Source organism: Psammomys obesus, unplaced genomic scaffold (assembly GCF_907164565.1).
Source record: "Psammomys obesus unplaced genomic scaffold, mPsaObe1.curated_primary_1811, whole genome shotgun sequence".
Lineage (NCBI taxonomy): Eukaryota > Metazoa > Chordata > Mammalia > Rodentia > Muridae > Psammomys > Psammomys obesus.
Window position 1 is genome coordinate 15,861,181 of NW_026585580.1, and position 13,906 is coordinate 15,875,086.

A 13,906-nucleotide genomic window follows, 5' to 3' on the forward strand; every position below is an offset into this window, starting at 1 on the left:
TGTATATGTGAGTGCACTGCTTGCAGAGGCAAGAAAAAGATGTCAGACCCCCTGGGGCTTGGGGTTACAAGGTGGGATGGCTGTAAGCCATCTGATGTGAGTGGATGCTGGACCAAAGTCCTTCAAAAGAGCAGCGAACTCTCTGACTTCGGTGCCCTCCCTCCAGCAGCCTGTTCTGTGTAAGCGTGGTTGGCTCTCATGTCGTTTCCGTTGAGTATCTTTCTGCTCAGCATGGTCTATCCATCCACCCAAACTCACCCTTGCAACACACACACACGCAGCAGCAGCAGCAGCAGCACATCCAATACACAGAGTCCAGGGTGAAAATAGGCAAAGGGGCCCTTCCTACCTCAGAAAAACCTCTCAGCTACTATGCCCAATATGCACCCTGGAGAACGGTGAATACTAAATCACACACAAAGACAGACTTGTATGCCCACAGGAGGGAGGACTCGGAATGGGGGAGGCAGAGATGCCTTTTAGTTTACGAATGTATCATCAAACGGAGCCAGAGAGTATAAGAACTGGGAAGTGGTGAAGATCCGTGTGTGCCCTTATCAACCCAAACACAAACTTGCTTTTAGAGGGATTCAAAAGTGTATCAGGTCTCAGGGAGGGAACACAGCTGTCCATATCTGCCCTCTCTCTCTGTTGCCCGTTGTGTCTGCATTGCTTTCTGGGAAAGCTGCAGCAGAGCGTTTTAGCAGTTCTCCGATTGTCATCCGACTTAACATGCTCCGTGGTCCACTGGCTGATGGTAGTTTAAGCAGGATCTAATTGGTAACATATTGCCGATTGAATTAAGTACCATATGATAGAGATTTAAGCCATGGTAATTTTTCCATAAAGAAAAGTCTGTCAACAGGCTAGACCAGAGGAACAGCAATAAATCAAATTGTCATGTTTATTGGTTATTGAAGGAGTCTAGTTGCCTTGTATTCATTATAACCCCCCATTTTAGCACAGATAAAAGCTATAAAGAAGAGTATTTGTGAAAGATGCTTTTAATAGGTTGACATTCACGCACAAACACCTGCTTGTATTTTAATCATGAGAAAAACAGTGTTGTCTCATTTTAGAAAGAATTAGGTATTTGGACTGTTATCTAGAAGGCTTTCGGTAAAAGTTCCAAGCTATGTTTTAAAACTTTGAAAATTAACTTAGTAATAGTTAAATAGACAAGTAACATTAAATAAATAAGTAAAAACAAAAATGATATAATATATAAATTCAGAAAGTAGCTATAATATTTGTACTAATGAATCTTCAGAATAATGCTAATTGATTTATAATATCTGAAACCTGGAAATAAAATTCCATGCATGGGAGTGGTTTCACAATCACGGACCGTTATTACCAGAGCCAGTTGAGAGATTCAGTAACATCACACTCTATAGCACATCACTGAGAACCGACACCAGGGGCTGAGGAGGTGGGTGGGTCAGTAAAGTACCTACCAGGCAAGAGAGAGGTCCTGAGTTCAGCTCCCCACTGCCCGCACAGAAGCTGGGCTTGGTGTCAAGTCTACAAACCCAGATCTGGAAAGACACAGGCAGCTGATTCCTGCAGCTCACTGGCCAGCCAGCTTAGCTAGATCAATACGGTCTAGGCACGGTGAGAGACCCTGCCTCAAAATTACAAGGGGGAGGATGGTTGAGGAAGATAGCTGATAGTGATCTCCGACCTCCACATGCATGTACAGGCACATGAATGTGCACTCACATGAGCGTGCACACACACACACACACACACACTAGTTAACAAAACAGAACCGTCACTGTCACACCTTTCTTTCAATCTGTCCTCACTCAAAGTAGCCTCTGCATGTTTCCACGTGTGACCGTGAAACAACATGACAGTATCTTATCCGCCCAGCCTCACCAGGCCCTCATAAAGCTGTGTGTCCTCTGGACCACAGGTTGCTGAAGCCACCTGACACAGAGAAAAACCAAAGAGTGGAAAGTAAAAGTGATGCATTGTCAGGTCCTTAGGCATGAACCGTACCAGGCAGATGTCGGCGCAGGAGTCCTGTCTCTGAACAATGGTGCGGGATGAAGAATCTAGAAACCAAAGTCTGGCACCAGCTCTCAACTGTCTCTTTAACTGGCACTGTAACTTTGAAACTGCTTCTTAAACTGTCTTGGGCTTGGCTTCCTCATCAGTCATGATTCACTAATGACTTGTATCATAGAGATGATGTGTGAGGCCTCAAAACATGGATCCAGACAGAATCAAATGGAAATGCCATCATTTTCAAGGGCTGCGGCTTTAGGACGACGTCCTTCCACTAAGACAGGCACAAGTTCCCAACGGCTTGAGTGCAATAAAATGGGAACAAGGACTCCAATTCCCACATCCAACTATTGGCACACAAGAGTCACTGACCGTGCTCGGTGCCATCGGTGGGTGACAGAACAGCACGTCCCATCTCTCTAGGCTGTTGTGCATACGGACAGACAGCAGATGTGTGAGCGCATGTGACCGTCACGGCGTGTCCCTGTTGCCTCTCTCGTGAGTGGGGCTCGTGGGCAGGGATACCCAGAGCTCTCTCCTCCTCTGTTCTCTGTCACTCTGAGAGTCAGAACTGTCAGCCATTGCTCAAGCACATCTCTTAAGTCTACCCCAACCTTCTTCCCATTCACCTTTCCAGCCTCTGACATTTCCCTTCAAGTCTGCAAGCTCAGTTGCATGAAAGACAGTGGGTGAGACTGATGAGGACAAGGGCAGCGGGCACTCACCGAGCCCGCTTAAGGTGCCGGGCACTCTCTTCTACACACCTTACCTATGGCAACCCGTTCAGCCCCTTGTTCAGCGGTAGAGGCTACTGCTGTGTCCAACTTTCAGATGAAGGACCCGAGATACAGAGGCACAGTGGCTTGTTCAGATCCATCTTGCCAGAGTTGGGGTTTGAACCACCAAGTCTAACAAATGAGCTGGGTGGATTTGTTCTGTTTTTGAAATGCAAATGTAACAGAAGTATGCACAATGCCACTGAATGCTAAGCAGATACTGCCCAGGGCAGCGAAGCAGCAGTTGCCAGAAATGAACCAAAGAACATTGCATGCTTGCTTGCATCACTTTCACTGTGATTTCACTTAGGTGGTGAGGCAGAGAGCCCTGATGGCCCCATGCGGAGGAAGACAATTTTGTGCAGTTAGCAAACTTCTAAATTTGTACCAGGAAACAGATATTTTTGGCAAAAGCGGACAATACTTTCATACATTGATTATTTAGTTTGTACAACTGACACTTGGATAATGGGTTTACCACAGCTTTGGTCCACGGACATCTGCCCTTCGGCTATCCCTGCTGCAGTGCCAGACCCCATGCCACCTGAACCACCTTGTGTTGAGGGCTGTTCTGCTCTGAATGGACGACCCCAGAAAAATGCATGTCTAAATGTGATTGCGTGCTTTATATTTGTAAGAGCTGAATAACAAGGAAATCACACGTTGAAAACCCCTTTGTTACACTATTTGTTTTCTTTGGTCTCAAAAATACAGTCACTATGTTATGTGCCATCATGTGATATGTGTTTCTGGATATAAATAACTGAATGTGTGTGTGCACCTATACATATGTATATATACATATATAAACTCGTACATGTGAAATGTGCCCTGTGTAAATACGTGTTAACTCCTGCATTAGGTTGGCTCAGCAGGGGTGATGTGGCCTTAGGCTAAACTACCCACACTTTCCTTTGTGTGCCAGGTTCTGAGGTCACCAGCTAAACTACCCACACTTTCCTTTGTGTGCCAGGTTCTGAGGTCACCAGCGAGGCTGTCCTCAGATCTAGTCTGCGATCCCGGCATGGGTTCTCTTGTTGAGGTATAGTAGTGGCTTACATGAGGTTCGGACATACTGCCTAAGACCAACAGGCCCAACTGGCGTCACGAATGTGTGTGAAAGTATGTTTCATGTAGAGTGTCTTCTTTGCATCACACACACACACACACACACACACACACACACACACACACACACACAGTGTCTTACTCTAGTTCGACATCTGCCTGTCCCACTACCCAGCCATGCAGCAGGTTTTGGCTCCCTCGGTGGGACAGGCTGGGGACGCCGCCCACTGCCAGGCCCTGAGGAGCGTGGGCCTGGGACGCTGTCCCATGCCGCAGGAACACAGTCCACCCGTGACAGCCCGAGGAACCCAGACACAGACCACTTACCTCTCAGCACACACGCTCCCTTTTTTTCTGTTCCGAGTAAACTGTTGGGTTTCTCTGCTCCGGGGCTTGCTCACGGGCAAGCTTTCTGAATGTCACTTTCTACACAAACAGGAAGAGCTTGTGTGGTCACCACCCAAGTGTGCAGGTGTTGATAGAGGATGTGAAAGTGTGGAGGCGAGTGGCAGCGGCAGACACCCAGCCCCCTGCTCTTACCCGCCCCAGGGCAGGAGACTGCTACCAGAGCCGGACTCCCGGCGTGGGAGACCTCCTGACAAGAAAACAGATTGAGACGGATGGTCATGGTGGCCGGGGTGTGTGTGTGAAGGTCTCTATCACCTCACCCTAAAGGGAATGTTAAAAACGTCCAGGAACATTCTGCAACCCCTCCTAGTCTTACCATCAGGTACTGATTTTAGTAGGCTGCCTACCACCCTTTTTGTCCTGCTCTGTATGTGTGGTGTGGTGTGGTGTGGTATGTGTGTGCCCCTTCTGCACTGAGGTAAAGACTCTGGCCTTTCTGGTTAGGTTAGTCTAGGTGGCTGGATTGCACCACAGATCCTCTGTCTCCCCCTCCCTCTTGCTGGGATTACAAGTGGGAAGCCACGCCCACCCAGCATTTATGGATGTGCATCTGGGCGTTAGAGTCACCGGCCATGTGCTTTGCCCTGGAGTCACCTCTCTGAAGCCAGGTCTAACTTCCTGTCAAGGATCCCCAACCGCCCAGCCCTCCAAGAAACCAGGACCTAAGCTTATCCGGCCTCTAGATTTGTAATGGTTTTCTAGAACTTTCCAGGACCAAGGCTCACAGCGCTTGTGGGAAAACACGAAGACTTAGGAGTGTGCTTCTTGAAGGGTTTTGTCTGACCTCCCATGCCTCTGTCAGCCCACGGCAGTGGGCGTCTTGTCTATACTGCCTCCTCCTCTCTCATGTCCTGACGTCCTCCTGCTGATAACTCGGAGCTTTGCCGGAGAACACTGCTTGCTCTGCCTTCTCCACAGTCTTTACCACCACGGGGCATTCCTTTCCTTCTGGAACTTTCCCCTTGGCCGCTGGTGCCTTTACATCCTCCCGGCTTCACGCCGTTCCTCTCCCTGGCAGGCTTCCACTCCTCAGGGACCATCTTGATTTGTGTCCTCCCAGGCTTCATTTTTTTCAGGCTATTGGTTTGTGTTCTCCATGGGTGGCCGCCTCTGCTCTCTAGATGCTGCTTGCCAAGCCCATGTCCATCTGTTTACAAGTTTCTCCTGTTCTTTCAGGATGTCCCCTGGGAGTCTAGGTTCAACTGGTCAAAACGAGATTCTGCCCTCCCCGCCCCTCACCACGAGCCCCTGAGAGCTTCCTCGGTGTTCCCAATCTGCTCCTTTGTTACCCCTCTTCCTGCATCTCTATTTCTGCCTTCTGCTAATGCAGCTTCTTCAGTTTTGACCCCCAAGTTCGCCTCATTTGAACATAACCTTTCTTAGCTTCAAATTGGATGGGATTCTGGAGCTAACCAGAGAGTGCCATGTCCAGTTACCTCACGCCACAATTCCAGCACGGGCACCCTGGGCACAGCCAACCCTTCCTCTCGTTTCCAAACCAGAAAGGAGGATCTGCCTACCTTCTTCCCTTTCCCAAACCCTGCAGTCAAACCGCCTTGTAATTCTCTGTAATTCTTCTGCTCTCTCCACACCCAGCCCCCTCACTTCAGGGTTCCTGGCCACTACGGTAATCTCCAGAAGCAGCATGTATACCTCACCTGCCAGACAGTTCAGTGAGGTGTCGGAAGGAAAGACTTGAGTTTGCCCTATTTATTGTTGGATTCTCTGCAGTGATATTTGTATAACGTACGTGAATCGTTTCCAAGTGCACCATCAAGTGGTGCCGAGCATAGTTACAATTCTGTACAAGCCATATCCTTTCTTTCCCGTCACCCTCTGTGTGCTACCGGGTCACCCCTGGGCAGGGCGCTGGGGGGCGCTTGCTGAAGAGCAGACAGCAGCAGAACCCCTCCTGCTTGACAGGCTTCGTATATTTTTACGAACTGCCTCCAAGTTTCCTTTGTAAGAGACTGAAAAGGTGGTGGCGGCCTGCTCTTTCCACTTCACTGCTAGTTAGTCCTCACGCCCCTTTTCATTCACAGGGAAGCCCCAAGCGCCGTCCCTGGGTAGGTGAGGGGGCTGACGCGGTGGTTTCTCCCTCACTGTCTGACATCACCTTTGTGGCCCATGTCTTTCCTCACACCCCATGGAAGCAGACCTCTGATTGTTTGGAGGCCCAGCTTGCATGCATCAGGCCACTCCGTCTCTCCAGTGAGGCCTTTGCTTCTATCGGCCAATATTCTATTGGCTAGTCTACCAGCTACTGGCTATAAATTCCCACAATGCAAACCCCTCCACCATCCCTCGTCATGAAGGCAGAGTTCATCACGTGCATGGGCCAGCCCAGAGACCATGTTGGATGGTATTTTAGGTGGTTGGCGATGAGACAGGGAGCCATGCTCTGAGAAGGGCCTGGGTTTGAATCCCTCCTTCACTGATCACAGGACACACACACACGGTGCCTGTTTCTGCTTCCCTCTCTTCATTCACAAAATGCCTACTTGTTATGTTCGAATGTGACCTATATCCCCGACTTCTGCATTCTTGGGTCTTGGTCTTCAGGGTGACCACTGAGAAGAGTGTCACCTTTGAGGGGAAGGGTCCAGTGAGTCGTGCTTGGGGGCCAGACCCTCTGGATGAATTGGTGTCCTCCTTTGTGACTGAACTGGTCCTATAAGACCAAGTTATTATAAAGCAAGCTTGGTGTTCCTAGGCTGAGTCTCTGGTTTCTGCCAGTGCGCACCACTCCCAACCCCACCCTGTGTGTGTGTGTGTCTTTCTCCCTCTATCCCAATTAGGTAATACATTACCTCTCTTGTTTCCTCTAGTCTCTCTCTCTCATCCTCCCATTCTCTCTCCCTCCCCGCCCACATGTAATGCCATCTGCCTTGAGAGCCTCATCAGAAGCCGTGGATCCCCAGAATTGTGAAATAAGCATACATACATACATACATACATACATACACACATACATACATACACACATATATACTACATACATACATATATACATACATGTATACACATACATATATACACATACATACATATATATATACATATATACATATATATACCTCAGCCTCAGATATTTTGTTATAACAACACAAAACAGGCTGAGACATTACAGCCCAGAGTGAATTAGAAATGAAATGACATAGTTTGTGTGTAGAATGTAGTATGTTCTCTGTAAGTGGCGGGGATTACCACTGGGGCGTTTTTAACTGTTTCCCTCACTACTGTAAACTACTCCTAAAGTACACACATTTCAATATTTCCAGCAAGGCTCAACCATTCCTTAACACAAGAAAAGTGAATTACTGTAACAGAACTAAGAGAATGAATTTTCTGCTGTCTGTTCACATGTGGACCCCTGCATGGGCCTGATAAAGCTGCCAAAGCCTTGGAAGGCGGGGCCTAGGGGAGGAAGTGAGGTCACTGGGCAGGCCCTTTAAGGCAGGGCTGGGCTCCCCATTACTAAGCCTGCTTCACTTTAGCCTGCCCAGCATCACCTCCGGAGCCCTTCATGCTGCTGAACCAGGTCTGTCTGCTGAGCACACTGTACTGAGAAGATCCTGTCCTGTCGGGCTCCTAAAAGCGTGTGTCCCCACCTGATCTGGCAGACCGCTCTGGCAGAGCGAGTTACAGACCCGTGCGCTCGGATTTACATCCAGCTCCTGGCAGACTGTCCAGCGCAGCGTTTAATAAATGTGCGTCCTCTGCTCCCGCACCCACCAAACTTAGTTACCGTCAGTGGCACACTTTCCTGTCCTCTGCCTGAGACCAGGAGTTCTGGGCGACAGAAGAGGCGCCGCCCCTGTCCCCACCAGTACAGGCCCCGCTGCATGGTGTAGGCCCTTGGCAACCATTTGTTAATAGATACATAAATGGAAAAAAAAAAAATGGGCCTCAGATGTGGAAAGTAAGTTTGGAGCCTGAATTCTGTTACAGGTTTGTCGCGTGACCATAAGCTCAAGGGCCGTGAGCTCAGTTTCCCAGTCTCTGAAATGGAAGCCGAGGGAGTGTCCTCCCCTGGAGACAAGAATTGTTGCCAATGTGGACTATAATCTCTCAGCCTTGAGGATGTCTGTTGCTGGGAGGCTAGAAGAGAGCTACGTAGGTGCTCCCTCCTAAGAGGGGCCTAGGCCAGGCAGGAAGGGTTTACACAGTCCCGGCTACTGAGAGGCCCTGGGAGCTTTCAGAGGCAGAGCCTAGCGGGAGGAAGTTAGGTCGTGGACTGCTTGCCCTTTCCCCTCCTTTCTCTATGCTTCCTGGTGCACACGGTGAGGGGCTTTGCCGTACCATGTGGTCCCTGCCATGAAGTTCTGATATGCCATAAGCCTCAGAGCAACAAGGCTACTAGCCGTGGAGCTAAGGTACCGAAACTGTGAGCTGGCGGCTGGAGGGATGGTCAGCAGTTAAGTGATTACTGCTCTTCAGAGGACCCAAGTTCTGTTCCCTCCACCCGTGTTCATGTTTGGTGGCTCACAGCACGCTCCAGCTTCCGGGGCCTCTCATACCCTCCTCTAACCTTCACAGGCATGCATGTGATACACACGTGTAAAATAAGCTTTAAAAAGAGAAAAACTTCATCTTAAAACAAAATGAAAGGAGACTAAACTAAGCCTCTCCTGTTGATGGTCACAGGTATTTTGCTGCAGCAACGGAGACCTTATTAACATTGCTGTGCACAGTTCTCTGTCTCCCTGGACAGAGGTGCCTGAGGCAGTGATGGCGTCAGTGAGTAAGGCCACAGGAAGCATAGCCTACCTTAGCTGCTGGGGCCCTGGGAACGAGCCCAGCTGATGTGTACCCTCTGAGGGCCACTCGGGCCTGACAGAGCCTACAGGGCGGTCCACAAGCCTGGGGGTACTGCAGATGTATACTGGAACTCTTGCTAGGGCAAGAGGCTGGCAAAGAGAGTGTGGGGAGAAGGAAAGTCAGGGCTAGTCCGCCCATTTCTCATCATTCCAAACCACCCAGGGTGTTGGCGGCCTTTTTGTTGTCGTTTGTTGGCTCAGACCTCACTGCATTAGCCCAGCTGGCCCAAAGCTTGGGGTTCAGACAAGGCTGGCTCTGAACGGCCATACCTGCCTAAGTCTGCTTTCTGGTGCTAGGATTATAGGTGTAGCCACTATGCCTGGGCTTGGTGGCCTAGTTTGGTGAGGTGTCAGGGTGGGTACAGAGGCTAGGCAGGCAGGGGAGGACTCCTTTGAGGCATCACCAGGACCCAGGACAAGCCATGATTGACTTGGGAGCAGAGCCCATACTCCACACATTCCTAATGTGTACCTCACAGGCAGCCAGGAGGGTAACACTGAGCAGAGGCCAGAAATTTCAGCTGAGTGAATGAGAAGCCCAAGCTGACTGCTGCCTGTCATAGACGCGGCTACTCCTTTTGTTTACCTATGCGGTAATAGAAACAGCTGGTTCTACTGAAGCTCACCATGCACCGAAAAACACTTTCCAAGTATAAATTGATTCAATCCTTCTCACAATCCCATACCTTTTTTTTTTTTTTTTAATAATAAGGAAAGAAAGGGCAAGAAATGTAAGAAGTTGACCAAGGTCAAAAGGATAATTGAGACTCAATCTAGGGCTCAAGTTAAAACAGCGAGGCTCCAGAACCCAGACTCGATCGCTCTCTGGCTCTCTGCCCCCACCCCACCCCCACCACATATGTTTTTTTGTACCTGCTTATTTTTATGCATATAAACTTGTATGCATTTATAAAGACAGGTGTACACACTGTGTTTATATTTGCATGTAAATCTATACACATCATGTTTATGTATATCCCTGGCATGAACGTCTCACATGAAAATTTCATTAGATCCCTCGGCCTCACTATAAACAATCTAAAACACACACATGTATATAAAGTAATTCCACCTCATATTTTAGGGTTGCATAAATCAGCCTGGGGAAGGAACAGGAAGAGATTAAGTGAGTTAGCTGACAACCTGCCCATTAGAAGCAAAAGGTTTCTAGTTTTAAAAATCAGATCAAGAAAAGAAAGAAAGACAAAGCGGAGGAGTGAAGGAGCAGGCCCCACACATTGAGGCTGTGCAGAGGCCTTACAAGTGGGTGAGGCACTGGGGCGCAGAACTAGCCCGTCACATTAACCGTAAGAAAAATTGCCGCCCGAGCCAGTCTGTAATTCATGGCCAGAACATGAAGCAGAGACTACAGCAGTGATATAATAAGAAACAAATAGGGCAGACAGGGACAGGGCATAATTACAGACACTCAATTTGCTGGTAGCATTTACCAAGGAGTAAGTTGCATACAAGAAAATTTGCATACAAATGAGATAGCAAAAGAACAGGACAGTGATAAGAACTCATACATGTTATGAAAGCATGCCAGCAAGCAGGAAAATAAAAAGCAACAAGACACTACATTGAAACTGCCACAGTGTCGGGTTTGCTTCCTTGCATTATCAAAATAAATTTAAAATGGCATATGGGGCCTCAAACAGGTAGGTGGCCTTCAATCAGCATGAGAAGTAATAGCTCATGTGTGTGCTCATATCCTCTCTTGTTCAGTCTTACTTATTTGAAGGCTAATTTTTTGAACATTTGAAGAGAAATACTAAATTCTCAGGGACAGCATTTTAAATATTCTTGTGATTGGCTGGGTACAATTTCCAGGCACCCACCCCCCAATTTTATTTTAAGGAATAATTTAGATCTACCAGAATACTAGGTAGACTGTCATAGCCCTTCTCGCTCTTGTTGCCCCAGAACCAACCTCCATTCTTGTCCCTAGCAATGCCATAGAATGCCAGCCGCACCCTTCTGTCACCCTTGCCCACATCGGTGGATCCCACAAAACATTCCATCCTAACCTTTGTCCCCACAACTTGTTGTATTACCCAGACCCCAACTCCTGCAGGCACTCCCTGCTAACCTAAGGACAGCTCCTACCATGGCAACAGTCAGGATGAAGGTAAAGCAAGGCCTCTCCTACTGCTTCTGCAACCCCACCCCTCCACACAGTCAAGTCTGTCTTCCTTCCTTCCTTCCTTCCTTCCTTCCTTCCTTCCTTCCTTCCTTCCTTTCTTCCTTCCTTCCTCCTCCTCTTCTTCTTTTCCTTTTTTGGTTTTTTGAGACAGGGTTTCTCTGACTGTCCTGGGACTCCATCCATGGGCAAGGCTGGCCTTGAACTCACAGAGCTCCACCTGTCTCTGTCTCTCCAGTACTGAAATTAAAGGCGTGCACCACACCCTTGCTTGGTAGCAGTTTAGTTCTGTACATCTGTGCCCTAAACACAAGGACATCCAAGTTTGTAAAAGAAACACGACTACAGCTTAAGCCACATATTGAACCTCACACACTGATGGTGGGAGGTGTCAAAACCCACCTCTCACCAACGGACAGGCCATCCAGAGGAAAACTAAACAGAGAAATCTAAACAGAGCTAACAGACACTATAAACCAAATGGACCTAACAGATATTTATAGAACATTTTATCTAAACACTAAAAACATACCTTCTCCTCTGCACCTCATGGAACTTTCTACAAAACTGAAGACATAGTTGGTCACAAAGCAAATCTCAACAGCCATAAGAAAATTGAGATAACTCCTGGCATCCTATCAGACCACCATGGATTAAAGCTGGATATCAACAACAGAAACAACGGACACTGAACAATGCCCTTCTGAATGAGAAAATGGTCCACGAAAGGAATTAAAGACTACCTAAAATTCAATGAAAATGAACACACAGTATATTCAAACTTACGGGACACAATGAAATCGGTACTAAGAGGAAAGTTCATAGCACTGAGTGCCTTCGTTAAAAACTGGAGAGATCTCATACTGGCAACTTCATACCAAAAGCTCTGGAAAAATAAGTAATCACTCTGAGGAGGCATAGACAGCAGAAAATAATCAAACTGAGGACAGAAATCAATAAACAAAGAAACAAAGAAAACAATATGAAGAATCATTAAAGACCAAGAGTTGGTTCTTTGAGAGATCAGCAAGATAGACAAACCCTTATCCAAACTAACTAAAAGGCAGAGAGAAGATCCAAATTAACAAAATCAGAAATGATGACATAACAACAGATACCAAGGAAATCCAGAGACTCATAAGGACAAATTTTAGAAATCTATATTCCACCAAATTGGAAAATCTAAAACAAGTGGATAGTTTTCTCAATAGGTACCACTTACCAAGGTTAAATCAAGATCAGACAAACCATTTAAATAGATCTATAGTCCCTAGTAAAATAGGAAGTCATTACATCTCCCATAAAAAAAAAGAAAAGAAAAAAGAAAAAAACAGATGGTTTTAGCATAGAATTCTACCAGACTTTCAAGGAAAAAAAGATTATTCACCATGATCAAATAGGCTTCAACCCAGAGACTCAGTAATGGCTCAGTATTTGAAAATCAGTAAGTATAATCCACCATACAAACAAACTGAAATTTAAAAAACCCACATGATCATCTCATTAGATGCAGAAAACCCCTTTGACACAATCTAGCATCCCTTCATGATAAAAGAGATCAGGAATACAAGGAACATACCTAAACATAATAAAGGCAATTTACAGCAATCCCATAGCCAACATCAAATTAAACAGAGAGAAACGCCAAGCAATTCCACTAAAATCATGAACAAGACAAGGTTGTTAACTCTCTCCATCTCTATGCAACATAGTACTTGAAGTTCTAGCAAGAGCAATAAGACAACTGAAGGAGATCAATGAGATGCAAATTAGAAAGAAAGACGTCAAAGTATCATTATTTGAAGATATTGTAGTGTACGTAAGTGACCCCTGTAGGGAACTCCCACAGCTGATAAACACTTAAACAAAGTTAAAAAAAAAAAAAAAAACATAAGCCCTCCTATACACAAATGACAAATGGACTGAGGAAAAAAAATCAGGGAAACAACACTTTTCATAATAGCTTCAGATAATACAAAATATTTTGGGGTAACTTTAACCAAGCAAGTGAAAGACTTGTATGATTACAAACTTCAAGTCTTTGAAAAACGAAATTAAAAAAGATATCAGAAGATGGAAAGAGCTCCCATGCTCAGGCATCAGGAGGATTAACATAGTAAAAATGGCCATCCTACCAAAAGCACTCTGCAGATTCAGAGCAATTCCCATAAAAATTCCAACACAATTCTTTACAGACCTCAGAAGGACAATCCTCAATTTCATATGGAAAAAACCAAACAAACAACAACAACAACAACAAAAACCAATATAGCTAAAACAATCCTGAACAATAAAAGAAATGTTGGATGTTCCACCTGTCTTAATTTCAAGTTGTACTAGTAAAAACGGCACGGTATTGGCATAAAAACACATGTTGAGCAATGCAATTGCACTGAAGTCCTAGACATAAAGCCACACATTTATGAATGCTTGATTTGTGATAAAGAAGCCAGAAATATACACTGGAAAAAATACAGAATTTTCAATAAATGACGCTGGTCCAACTGGATGTCTGTATGCTGCAGGATCCAAATAGATCCATAGTTATCAACCTATACAAAATGAAAGTCCAAGTGTATCAAACACCTCAACATAAAACCAGATACAATGAACTTGAGAGAAGAGAAAGTGAGGAATATCCTTGAACACATTGGCACAGGAGACAACTTTTTGAACAG